General features: G+C 33.6%; 1 non-coding gene across 1 annotated transcript; it reads left to right on the top strand.

The window, feature by feature from the left end:
- The first annotated feature begins 7059 nt into the window (after positions 1-7059).
- LOC125618214 lies at positions 7060-7164 on the top strand. Its single transcript, XR_007349472.1, has one exon. It is a non-coding gene; the product is annotated as a U6 spliceosomal RNA (small nuclear RNA).
- The last annotated feature ends 5369 nt before the right edge of the window (positions 7165-12533 follow it).

Here is a 12533-nt window from a genome sequence, read left to right as displayed (position 1 = left end):
TCTTGGAATATTTTGCTGAGGCTGTTCTGTAGTGCAGGCTTTCTAGTTGCAAATTATTTTGACTTTTGTTTATCATGGAAGGTTTTTATTTCATCATCAAATTTAAAACTTCATTTTACTGGATATAAGATTCTTGGTTGGCATCCATTTTCTTTCAGAGCTTGGTATATGTTGTTCCATGATCTCCTGGCTTTGAGGGTCTAGGTTGAAAAATCTGCAGAGATTCAATGTAGTCTCCCCCTATATGTGATCTGATTATGCTCTGTTGCAGCATTTAAGATTCTATCCTTATTCTGAATGCTAGACATTTTCACTATAATATGTTTTGCTGTAGATCTGTTGTAATTTTGTTCATTTGGTGTCCTATAAGCCTCTTGCATTTGGTTTTCCAATTCATTCTTCATGCTTGGGAATTTTTCTGATATTATGAGATTGTGCATTGCTTTGATTTGAAACTCTGTGCCTTTCTCTATCCCAATAACTCTTATATTTGTTCTTTTGATGCTGTCCCATAATTCTTGGATTTTCTGTTCATGGTGTCTAACTATCTTCACTTTGTGATCCACTATATTTTCCATATTATATGCTATTTCTTCACTTTCTGACATTCTTTCTTCCAAGTGAGCTAGTCTGTTTGTTATGCTTTCTATTGAGTTTTTTTATTTCATTTATTTTTCATTTCAAGGATTTCCAGGGTTTTTTTTTCCAGAATCTCTCTCTCTCTCGAAGTAATCTTTTGCTGCCTATATTTGCTCTCTTATCTCATTGTTGAAGTGATCAATCTTTGTTTGTATTTGCTAATTTAGGTCATTCTTTAATTCACAGATCATTTTATTTATGAACCTTCTGAGCACCTTCTCTGACAATTCATCAACTTTGCTGTCCATAGGTTCTGTTATTATAGTGTCCTGGTTTGTTTGGGGCACTTTCCTCCCTTGTTTTTTTCATGTTGTCTATGTGTCTTCCTTTTTTTGCAGTGTAGGTCTGAGATATTACAGTTTCTTCCCTATATTTTTATAGTACCCATGCAGATTGTCTGTACATTACCTTGATGTTGGGCTTCCAGACCATGCTGGTGTCCCTCAATGAATGCTACTGCATCCTGAGTCTGGGTCCTGCTTAAGTTGGAGTGGGTGGATCTGGGCCACTGGGCTTGACCTACTGCGGTAGTCTGCTGGTGGGAAAGGGTGGTCCTGAGCCTTGGCTAGGCTCTAGTGAGTGAGTGTCTGTCCCACCAGGGGAGGGGCGAACTGGGTCTACTGAGAGCCTGGATCCTGGGTGGGCTGGTGTGGGCACTCTGGCCTGGATCTCATCTCCCGCGATAGTCCACTGGTCAGAAGGGGTGGTACTGCACCAGAGACTAGGCTCTGGCAAGTGTCTGCCCTGCCTGGGAAGGGGTGTACCAGGCTTGTTGTGTGCCTTGGCCCTGCAGAGGTCTCAATATGCAAATACTTACTACAGCCATTTTGCAACTTCTTTTCTGGTTTTAATGTAGTTCCTTCCTATCCTTTCCACTTTCTTAGTCTCCTTTTCTGATTAAGTGATTTACTTCATTTGTGACAGTGTTTTGATTTCTTGCTTATTATTTTTTGTTTACAGATTTTTTTTGTTTTTCCTCTGAGGGTACAAAGACATCTTTGAGCAAAACAAGTTATTTAAAAATGATTACAATGTAGCATGATTATAAAGCTAAGAAAAAAAGAAACTATAACAATAAAAACACTACATTAGTACTCCACTCCTCCCCATATTTTGAATTTTTAATATCCTACCTCACATCTTTCATGTAAACATATAATGTACTTATTAGGCTTGTTTTGTTCATCATCTTCATGCACACTACCTTACAACATTAAGGCATTGTGAATTTGTCTGTGTGGTTACTCTCACTATTGAGTTTTAAATCTCCCCATTTTTCCTTCTTACACTTCAACGTCACTTTCTTTCATTTTAAAGAATTCCCTCTAGCATTTCTTGGTATTCAGTTCTGGTGGTGACTAATTCTCCCAGCATTTAGCTAAGCACACCTTTTCCTCTTTTTCATTTCAAAGAATAGCTTTGATTGGTACAGTAATTTTTGTTGATAATTTATTTTCCCTTCACTGTTTTAAAAATCTCATGCCACTCTCTCCAATCCATAATATTTCTACTAAAAAGTCTGTTGTCAGGTGAATTGAGACACACTTATGTGTTGTTTTTTTTCTCCTGCCACCTTAAGAATCTTCTTTTCTCTTTATCTTTCACATTTGATAACTTCATTTAAGTTTATCTTGGAATAGACTTGGTCAAGCTAAGTCTGTCTGGTGATCATTAAGTTTCCTATATATGGATATTTGTCCCTTATTGGTTTGTGTATTCCGTTATTGCCTTTATCGCTTCTAATAAGCTATCAACTGATTCTTTTAAATTCATCCATGAGGGCTGGGGCTGGGGTTCAGTGATAGAGCACTCACCAGGCACATGTGAGGCACTGACTTCAATTCCCAGCATCACATAAAAATATATTAAATAAGGTATTGTGATTTCCTGTTGTTGGTATAGGAGCAAAATTCTATGAGTTGGACCTATGTCCCCCTGTAGCCATTCTTACGTGAGATCTTGTCATTGCTTTGGGATTTTTGTTTCCTGAATTCTTTGTGTTGAAGTATTGCTGAAGTTTGAACATGGTTATGTTGTGTGTGTATCAAGGTTCACTGTCTCTTTACTGGGTTGAAGTGTGCCTCAGCAACAGAGTGTCCGTAATGTGAGCTTATCATCGAACTGAATTCTCAGTCCCTTATAAAAAGGGAAGATAAACTATAGTAACAATAGCAGTGAACAAAATATGGCATTACAGCAAATACTACTTGCATATCATGACCTTTATTACACTAATAACTACAAAAACAGGAATGGCAGAGTCAGAAATTAACACCAGGTCGAACAACAAAGAGTTGTGAACAAGATAGTGCATTAATATAAACATCAATTGTCAACAACATCCACAATACTAATAACAAAAAAAACAAGAAAGGTGGGTAAGAAATTATATAAACTAAATAAACAGTTGGTGAAAGTACAGTTAGTTAGGAGAAAAGAAAATAGGGAAAGAAGGCAAAGAAAGTTTAGAATATTCAAAATGAGAAATTGAAAAAGCAGGAGAGGGGAAGCTACTGAAGCCCATAGAGTAAAGAAAAAAATAAAATAATAAAAAAATACATTTATATGTAATACACAGAGAGAGAGAATGTGAGAAGGAGACAGAAACAGAAAGAAGGAACAAGACATTCTGACTACAGAAAAGGAAAGAAAGTATAACAAACCAAACAACAGTTAAAGGAAAAGCAAAAGAGAAAACTCATCAGCTATCAGGGAAGAAAATAACAAAAGGATACTAAAAACAATAAAGAAAGATGAAACTAAAAAAGGAACAAACATGTATGTATTTGCATATACATGAACTAATCTGCAAATGCAATGGGAATGAACAAAAAATTCTTAATTAAAAATGAAAGAATTGTGTACACTGAGGTGGCCAAAAGTATGGACAAGGAGAGCTATTTATTATATATGCCTTACAGCTCTTATTTCCATTTTTATTGGATTGTGTGCCCTTTAGAGATGACAAGACCTGCAAATTACTTAACATTTCCTCCTTTGGTGTCCTGGGATCAAAACTGGAGTGGCCTGGAATCAAAGTTGGTTGAAATGGCTCTCAGCTTCCCTGCTCACCAATAAAAGGTAAGATAGAAAGGGAAGTATGAACTGTTAAAACCTTTTTTATAGAAAGAGTAGATAAATGCATTCCCAAAGAAGGGCTGATACAGAGTTCTAAATGGACTGTTCCTATTGCTGGGGTCAAGCTCTGATTGCAACTTTGGGAATTTGTTGGGTGGTACCTATTTTGGAGAGATATCAACACATCCCTGAGGCCAGAGAGATGCAATTATCTGATGGGTACCTGAATCTCTGGACACTACTCCCACCAAGAAGTCTATTTATTGGCAGGATGACCAGCTGCCTTGGATGTAGGGTGTATAGCTGGTATTGTTATTAAAAGAGAATATTACAACTTGTAACTCTGAGTTATTTGTAAGTCCAGAAGAATAAATTCTACAACTGATATTTCATTTGGCATGGCTATGCTCTGAATTCTGAAACTTCTACAGGTAAAAGCAAAAGTGAATGTCAACTCATAATACAATTTCTTATACATTTTTTGGTGCTCTTATTCTGCATAAAGAACATCACTAGACACATTCAATAAGAAGTGGCAAAACAGCTGTCCCTCAGAAGTAAAGCTCATATCAGAATGTGTTAGGGTTGAAAAAGACTAATCTACGTCCAATTACTTTAAAACCTCGGTTTTGATAATTCTCTCTCATGTTTTTGGTTACCTAGTTAATATACAGAATGGAGTTTTTTTAAATAAATAGTAATAAAATGAGTAATAATGACAACTGCTTGGCTTTATTGTGCTTGAAGAAGATGAAACAAGTCATCAAAACAAGTAGCAACTTTCAAAGTTAGTGACCATAAACCATAAGTTCAATGTCTTATTGGAAAACATTGTTTAGCTGCAACTCAATCATTGTAAAAATGATTCTTGATCTACAGTTACAGAAAAAATGTCAAATAAAAATACTATATTTGGAGAAAATTCAGTGAAATCCTTCTTCTCTTGCCATTATGTTAAATTGACCCTATTAGTTCTTCTTTCACTAAAGTTGACTTAAGTTGACAAAACTTTCTTGGGCAAAAGCACCTCACAAGGGCCATCTCATATATCATGGAAGCCAGACTGAAATATACCTTCCCAGGGTCAGGAATTTGTTGAAAAAGCCTTTAGAATACCATAGGCTTTTACTTGTGGCAATTGTGTGAGCTTCATGAAAGCAGTAGTTGAAGATTAAGGCAGAGTTGTAAACAGCCTGACTTACATTGAAGGAGTCCCCTTTCTTTGAGTCAGGTCACAAGATCAGATTTCTACTTATTTTTTCCTTTTTTCCTTTTTTTTTAGGGGGCTGGAACACTACAGATGTTTAAAAAAAATTCTAAGGAGTCACTATCTGAGTACCGAGATGAAAAAATGGAGACCACTGTGATTGCACCTGATAATGGAAGGAGTCTTATAAAAACTAATAAAGTCTCTAAATCAATATGACTGCAGTCTTCAACAAACAACAGCAGGAAAACTCGGCAAGGGAAAAGAATTAAATTCTCAGAATAACCAAATTATAATATTAAAAATGTCCAGTTTTAAAAAAATAATAGTAACAGGCTTACAAAAAAATTTAAAAAGTATGGCCTAGTCAATGGGGTTTGGAAATGGGGAAGATACAAGAAAAAATTGTCAAGAATAGATCCTCAGAATGTGCAGACATTTGACATATTAAATAAGTACTTTATATCCAATGTGTTCAAAGAGCTGAATGTAACTATGGGCAAATATAGGAAGCAGTAAAATGAAAAATAAATAAATGAAAATAAATAAATAATGTATTTAACATTTCTTCCTTTGGTGTCCTGGAATCAAAGACTGGAGTGGCCTGAAATCAAAATTGGTTGAAATGGCTCTCAGCTTCCCTGCTCACCAATAAAAGGTAAGATAGAATGGGAAGTATGAACTATTGAAAACTATTAAAAACCAAAAAAATAAATAAATGAAAAATATCAACAAAGTGACAGACTACAACAGCAAATCAAACAGAAATTTCAATCTGCAAAGTACAGAGCTAAAAAAAACTTACAAAGGACTTCAAGAGCAGCTTTTAGTGCACATGAGAAAGAAGGGAAAATATTGAATGTAGGTAGGAAAATTGAAATTATGTAGTTAGAGGATACAGAAATAAAAAAGAACAGAGAAAAAGTATCTGAGACAATAGGACTTGCAGTGTATACGTTTTAGGAGGCCCAGAAGGATGAAAAAAAAGGGCAAAGAGATTATTTGGAGAATTAACTTGTTAAAATTCCTCAATTTGAAGAAGGACATGGATTTACATGTGCAAGAGGTTCAATAAATTCCAGTTAGGAAAATCTCAAAAAACTACAAAGAATAGGTTAAAATCCAACGTCTAGAGCCACCCAATTTCTGGTTCTCAATACAGCAGTACTTATAAATGAATGTGTTTTCTTACAATTTTACTCTGGAAAGGTTTACATTGGTTTTCAAATATTTCCATTTTTTGACTTTTAGAATAACCATCTTCAGATAAATTTTGAATAAGATTTTATAATTTTGTTTTATTTACCTTCAATATCTACCATTACCCTCTATGTATCTATGTATCTGTATTAATTATGTATGATAGTATAAAGTTAACATTTATCCTATTATTTAACATTTACATGTGTTTTAGTCAGCTTTTCACCACTGTGACTCAAATGACCCAACCAGGACAATTGTAGAGGAATAAAAGTTTATTTGAGGGCTCATGGTTTCAGAGGTCTTAATCCATAGAAGGACAGTTCCATTCCTCGGAGCTCAAAGTGAGGTAGAATATTATGGTGTAAGAGTGTGGCAGAGGGAACCAACTCTCATGGTAATCAGAAAGCAGAGGGAGTGTCTCCATATGCCAGATACAAATGTATACCCCAGAGCCATGTCCCCAATTTGCCACTTTTTCCTACCACACACACCTGCCTCCAATTACCACTCAATTAATCACATCACTGATTAATTCACTGATTAGATTAAGTCTATAGCTCGATCATTTCTCCTCCAAACCTTGCATTGTCTCACACATGAGCATTTGGGGACACCTCACATCCAAACCATAATAGTGTGCTTTATCCACATCTCTCATTTTCCCTTTTGCTTTTTTGCTTGAATGTTATAGTCTTACAAAATGTCTTGTTTCATATCTTCATGAGTTTTGTGCAACAATAGGAAATTCATAGACAAAATAATCATAGGTTTATAGTTTTGTGTTAGTATAATGTAGAGTGGATTAAATTATCAATAATCAATTTGCTGTTTTAAGAAAATCTCTGTTAAATTGTAAGGTTGTTTTCTATGGGTCAAAAACCATTGAAAATGTTTATTGGGAAGACTATATTATTAAATAAAGATGGCTGGATGTTCACTTTGGCAGCACGTATATTAAATTTTCAACAACACAGAGAAGTTTAATATAGCCCTTGTGAAAGGATGGCATATAAATTCATAAAGTGTTTCATATTTTTTAAGAAATCAAATGGCAGGAAATGATCATTTTTATAAAAACACTAAATATCAATGGTCTCAACTCTCCCATTAAAAGACAGACAGGCAGATTGGGTTAAAACTGGCCTCAATCATATGTTGTTCATAAGATATATGCCTTATATGAAAAGACAGCCACAGCTTGAAATTGAAAGGGTGGAAAAAGATATGCAATGAAAAGCAGAGTCAAAGTAAGCTAGAGTAACTACTCTCTTGTCCAAAAAAGCAGACATCAAGCCAAAATTAATCAGAAGAGCCCAGAAAGGTCACTTTACATTGGTAAAGGGAACTATCCTATGATGGCATATAACAATTTTAAAAACTTATGCCCCAAACATAATTTCATAAATAAAATACTACTTAAAGACTCAGATATACTCTAATCAATAATACTAGGTGATTTTTCATATACCTCTCTCCCAGATAGATTATCCAGACAAAAACTAATGACACTATAGACATTAAGAATGATATAAACAAAATGAATCTAACAGATATCTATAGACTACTTTATCCATCAACAAGTGAATTTACTTTTTTCTCAGCTGTACATGGAATCTTCTCCAAAATAGAACATATTTAGGGGCACAAATCAAGTCTTATAAAATACACAAAAGTATATATAATTCCTTGTACTTAACCTGTCATAATAGGATGAATTTTAAATTGATAAAACAATAAAAAACAAATCATTTTGACATGTGGAGACTGAATAATACCCTTTAGATGACGAATGGGCCATGTGAGAAATTTAAAAATACCAATTCTAAAACTCATAAACAACAGGAAATCATTAAATCATAGATCAAATTAATTGAATTTAGGATAAAAAATAATTCAAAAGACCAATGCAACAAAAAATTAATTCTTTGAAAAGATAAACAAGATCAAACCTTAGCCAAACTAAGCAAAAGAAAGAGAAGACCCCAACCAAAAACACTAAAGATAAAAAAAAAATGTACAGACATGGCTGAAATCCAAACAAATATTTTGAGCTGAGCAAGGTAGTGCATTCTTTTAATCCCAGCAGCTATGGTGGCTGAGGCAGCAGGATTATACATCCAGAGCCAGCCTCAGCAATTTATCAAGGCATTAAGCAACTCTATGAGTCCCTGTTTCTAAATAAAATACAAAAAAGTCTGGGGATGTGGCTCAGTGGTTAAACATCCCTGAGTTCAATCCCTGTTACCAAAAAAAGAAGAAAGAAATAAATCAAAACTATTTTGAAAACATATTTTCAAATAAATGAGAAAATCTAGAAGATATAGACAAATTTCTAGATACTATGGCCTACCCAAATTGAAACAAAACAGAAAACCTAAACAGACCAGTATCAAGGAATAATATTAAAGCAGTAATAAAAAGACTTTCAACAAACAAAAGCCTTGGATAAGATGAATTCTCAGCTGGGTTTTACCAGATCTTTAAAGAAGAAATAAATGCTAATATATTCAAATTATTTTGTGAAACACAAAGAGAAGGAACACTCCCAAATTCATTCATAAAGTTAGTATCACTCTGATGCCAAATCCAGATAAAGACACATTAAGGAAAACAAATTACAGAAAAATTTCACTGATTAATGTTGATCCTGGAGTCCTTAGTAAAATATCAACAGTTCACATTTAAAAATACATTAAGAAGACTGTAAACGATGTTCTAGTTGGTTTCATCCAAGAGATGCAAGATGCAAGTTTGGAGATATATATTATGTAACTATAATTCATAACAAAAATAGAAATAAAATTGAAAACCACATGATCATCTAAATAGATACATAAAAAGATTTTGACACAACTTAGCATTGGTTTCCATTAGGGGTTGTGACTCAGAGGTAGAATGCCTGCGTAGCATGCATGAGGCACTGGGTTCGACCACATAAAAATAAAATAAAGGTATTGTGTCCACCTACAACTAAAAAATAAATGTTTAATTAAAAAACACTGAAAAGGTTTGGATAGAAGATACTTACCTCATCATCATAAAGCACATGTATGGCAAACCTAAAGCAAACATCATAAAGAATGAGGAAAATCTGAAAGTATTTCCTCTAAAATCAAGAACAGCATGAAGGTATCCAGTCTCACCAAACCTATAAACATAGCTCTAGAAATTTTGGCCAGAGCAATCATTTAAGAAAAGGAAATTAAAGGGATACAAATAGGAAAAGAAAACATCAAATTATCTTTATTTGCAAGTGATATGATCCTATACATAAACAGAAACTTCTCCAGGATTCTTCTAGGGCTGATAAAGTAGCAGCAAAGTAGCAGGACACAAGATCAGAATCCAAAAGTCAATAGCTTTCCTATATTTCACTAATCCACTAATGAATCTGCTGAGAAACAAATCAGGAAAACAATTCCATTCACAATACCCTAAACAAACAAACAAACAAAAAATACCCAAACAAAAAATACTGAAAATAAATCTAACCAAAGAAGCAAAAGACCTGTGCAATGAAGACTGTGGATCACTGAAGAAAGAAACTGAAGAGGGCATTAGAAGATGGAAAAGCCTCCCCTGTTCTTGGATAGGCATAAATAATGTTGTCAAATGGGCCATAGTACCAAAAGTAATACAGAGATCTAATGCAATTCCCATGAAAATATCAATGACATTTTTCATGGAACTTGAAAAACACAGTTCTAAAACTTATATGGAAGAATAAGTGACCTTGAAGAGCCAAAGTAATCCTAACCAGTAAGAACAAGGCTGGTGTCATCACAGTACTGAGTCTCAATTCTACTGAAGAGCAATAGTACCAAAAACTGCATGGCACTGACATGAAAACAGACATGAAGACCAATAGAGTAAAATAGAAACACAGAGACAATACTACACAGATACAGAGAAGCACCAAAAACATACATTGGAGGAAAGACAACCTTTTACAGAAATGGTGCTGGGAAAACTGGATATCTGTATTAGAAGAAAGAAATCCAATCCCGCTCTCTCGCCCTGCTTAAAAGGCAACTCAAAATGGACCAAAGATATACAAAGTAGAGGAAGAACTTTGCAAGTCTTAGAATAAAATGTATGGTTAACATGCCAACATATACATTCAGACACTGACTTCCTTAATAAGATCCCTAAGATCAATAAATAAAACCAACAATTAATAAGTGGGATGAAATCCAATTTTAAAACTTCTGCACAGAAAAGGAAACAATTAAGAGTGTGAAAGGGTAGCCTATAGAATGGGGGAGAATCAATGACAGCTATTCTTCTGACAAAGAATTAATATCCAAAATATATGAAGAAAAAAAAACTTAACACAGAAAAAATACCTACTCAGTAAATGCACAAATAAACTCAACAGACATTTCTAAAAAGAAAAAAAATGCAAATTGTCAACAAATACATGAAGAAATTTTCAACATCATTAGCATCATGCAAATAAAAAGTATACTGAGATTTAATCTCACTCTGGGTAGAATGGCAAGCTTCAATAACATATATAATAATAAATGCTAAAGAGGATATAGACAATAAGGTACACTTATACACAGTTTGTGGCATGGCAAATTAATTCAGACTCTTTGGAAAACAGTATGGAGATTCCTCAGAAGACTAGAAATAGAGTCATCATATGACCTAACTGTTCCAATCCTTGACATTTACCCAAAATACCTAAAATAGGCATATTTTAGTGATAATTGCATTCCAATGTTTATAGCAGCACAGTTCATAATCATCAAGTGGTGGAAACAGACCAGGTGTCTTCCAACAGATGAGTTGATAAATAAAATGTGATATGTATACACTGGGGTTCTACTCAGACATAGAGAAGTCTGGAGTTATGTCATTTGCTGATAAATGGACAGAATTGCAATCATCATGCTATTATGTTAAATAAGACAGATTCAAAATCAGAAGTGTAATGATTTCTTTCGTATGTGAATGGAAGAGAGAAATAAAGAATAAGAAAAGTGGTGGGGGTGAGAACAGTTGAATGGAGAAAGTGAATTGAGAAAAAGGAAGGAGGGGTAGGGAAGAGGGGAAACTGTGTAATGAAACTGACCGAATTGTGCTGAGTACATGTATGAATATATCACAATGAATGCCAGTTTTATGAATTACAAATTTTTCACCAATTAAAAAGCAAAGACACTTGGAAGCATATGCCTCTAATCACATCGAATGGGAAGGCTGATGCAGGAGGAGCACAAGTTAAAAGTTAGCCTCAGCAATATAGAGAGAGCCTAAGCAACTTAGACCTTGTCTCAAAATAAAGAATAAAAAGGGCTGAGAATGTAGCTCAGTGATAAAGTCCTCCTGGGTTCAATAATCTGTATGAAAACAAACAAAAAAAAAACAAAAATAAAACCAATGTAACAACAATAAAAGAATAAAAATAGAAAAAAAGACCAATAGAGTAAAAAAGGGAGTCAATATTAGGTACTAAAGTCAAGTAATGAAAAAAATTATGTTACATGCGTTTATGAATATGTTATTCTGAACTGCACTATCATATACAAACATAATGTACTAATAAAACAAAAAATAATAAAATTAAAATAAAGCTATATAATGGAGAAATATAAAGACAGATGGGAAATTGTAACAATGTGCATAATGAAAATCCTAGAGGTGTATGGCAAATGCAATTGTAATGAATACCCTAACACAGACTTTTTGTCCTTAATTTGGAAAATAGAAAGTAATTCCACCATGTCAAGATTTTAAAAATCTTGAGAGGAAGTTATTAAACAATGCCATGAATTTTAAAATTAATTATACAAATATAATTAAATTATATTCAAAATTAATTAAATAAGACATTGCTTCTCAGACTTAATGACAATAAATCTATAGGAAAAAGTGGATTAAAATATGACTTTGTTAAACTGATGTTGAACTGCAACATTTTCTCCTCATAGATTGAAATTTGATAAAAACATTCTGTGAAAATGAATTGGGTGTATAAAATTTGTGGTGAAGATGAAGGTATGTTTTATTATTATTATTTATAAATTGCATTTGTAAACTTTATGTCTGAACATTTTTTTTATTATAAACTAGTTGTTAAACAATTACCAGAACATTATTTTCCTCTTTCCAAATGCATTGAAGGAGCTGGACTTTACTGTTACAGAAGTGTGGATATTTTAAATAATCTTAACCCCACAACACTCCTAAGTCTCCAAAGACACCCCTATCTTTTAAAAGAGTAAAACCACACAAAACTTGAAAAATAATTCAGTATATGATGAGTGTACAAGATATTTTGAGAACAAGGTGAGAGAAATGGCACATTTGGTATATATAAACTGCCAAAAAAAATAGACAAAGAGGGTATTGGATCCAGTGAAACTAAAGGCAAGACAGGAACTTTCCAAAGAAGTCT

Source organism: Marmota marmota, unplaced genomic scaffold (assembly GCF_001458135.2).
Source record: "Marmota marmota marmota unplaced genomic scaffold, marMar, whole genome shotgun sequence".
In the NCBI taxonomy this organism is placed as follows: domain Eukaryota; kingdom Metazoa; phylum Chordata; class Mammalia; order Rodentia; family Sciuridae; genus Marmota; species Marmota marmota.
This window is presented reverse-complemented; position numbering and strand designations above follow the sequence as displayed.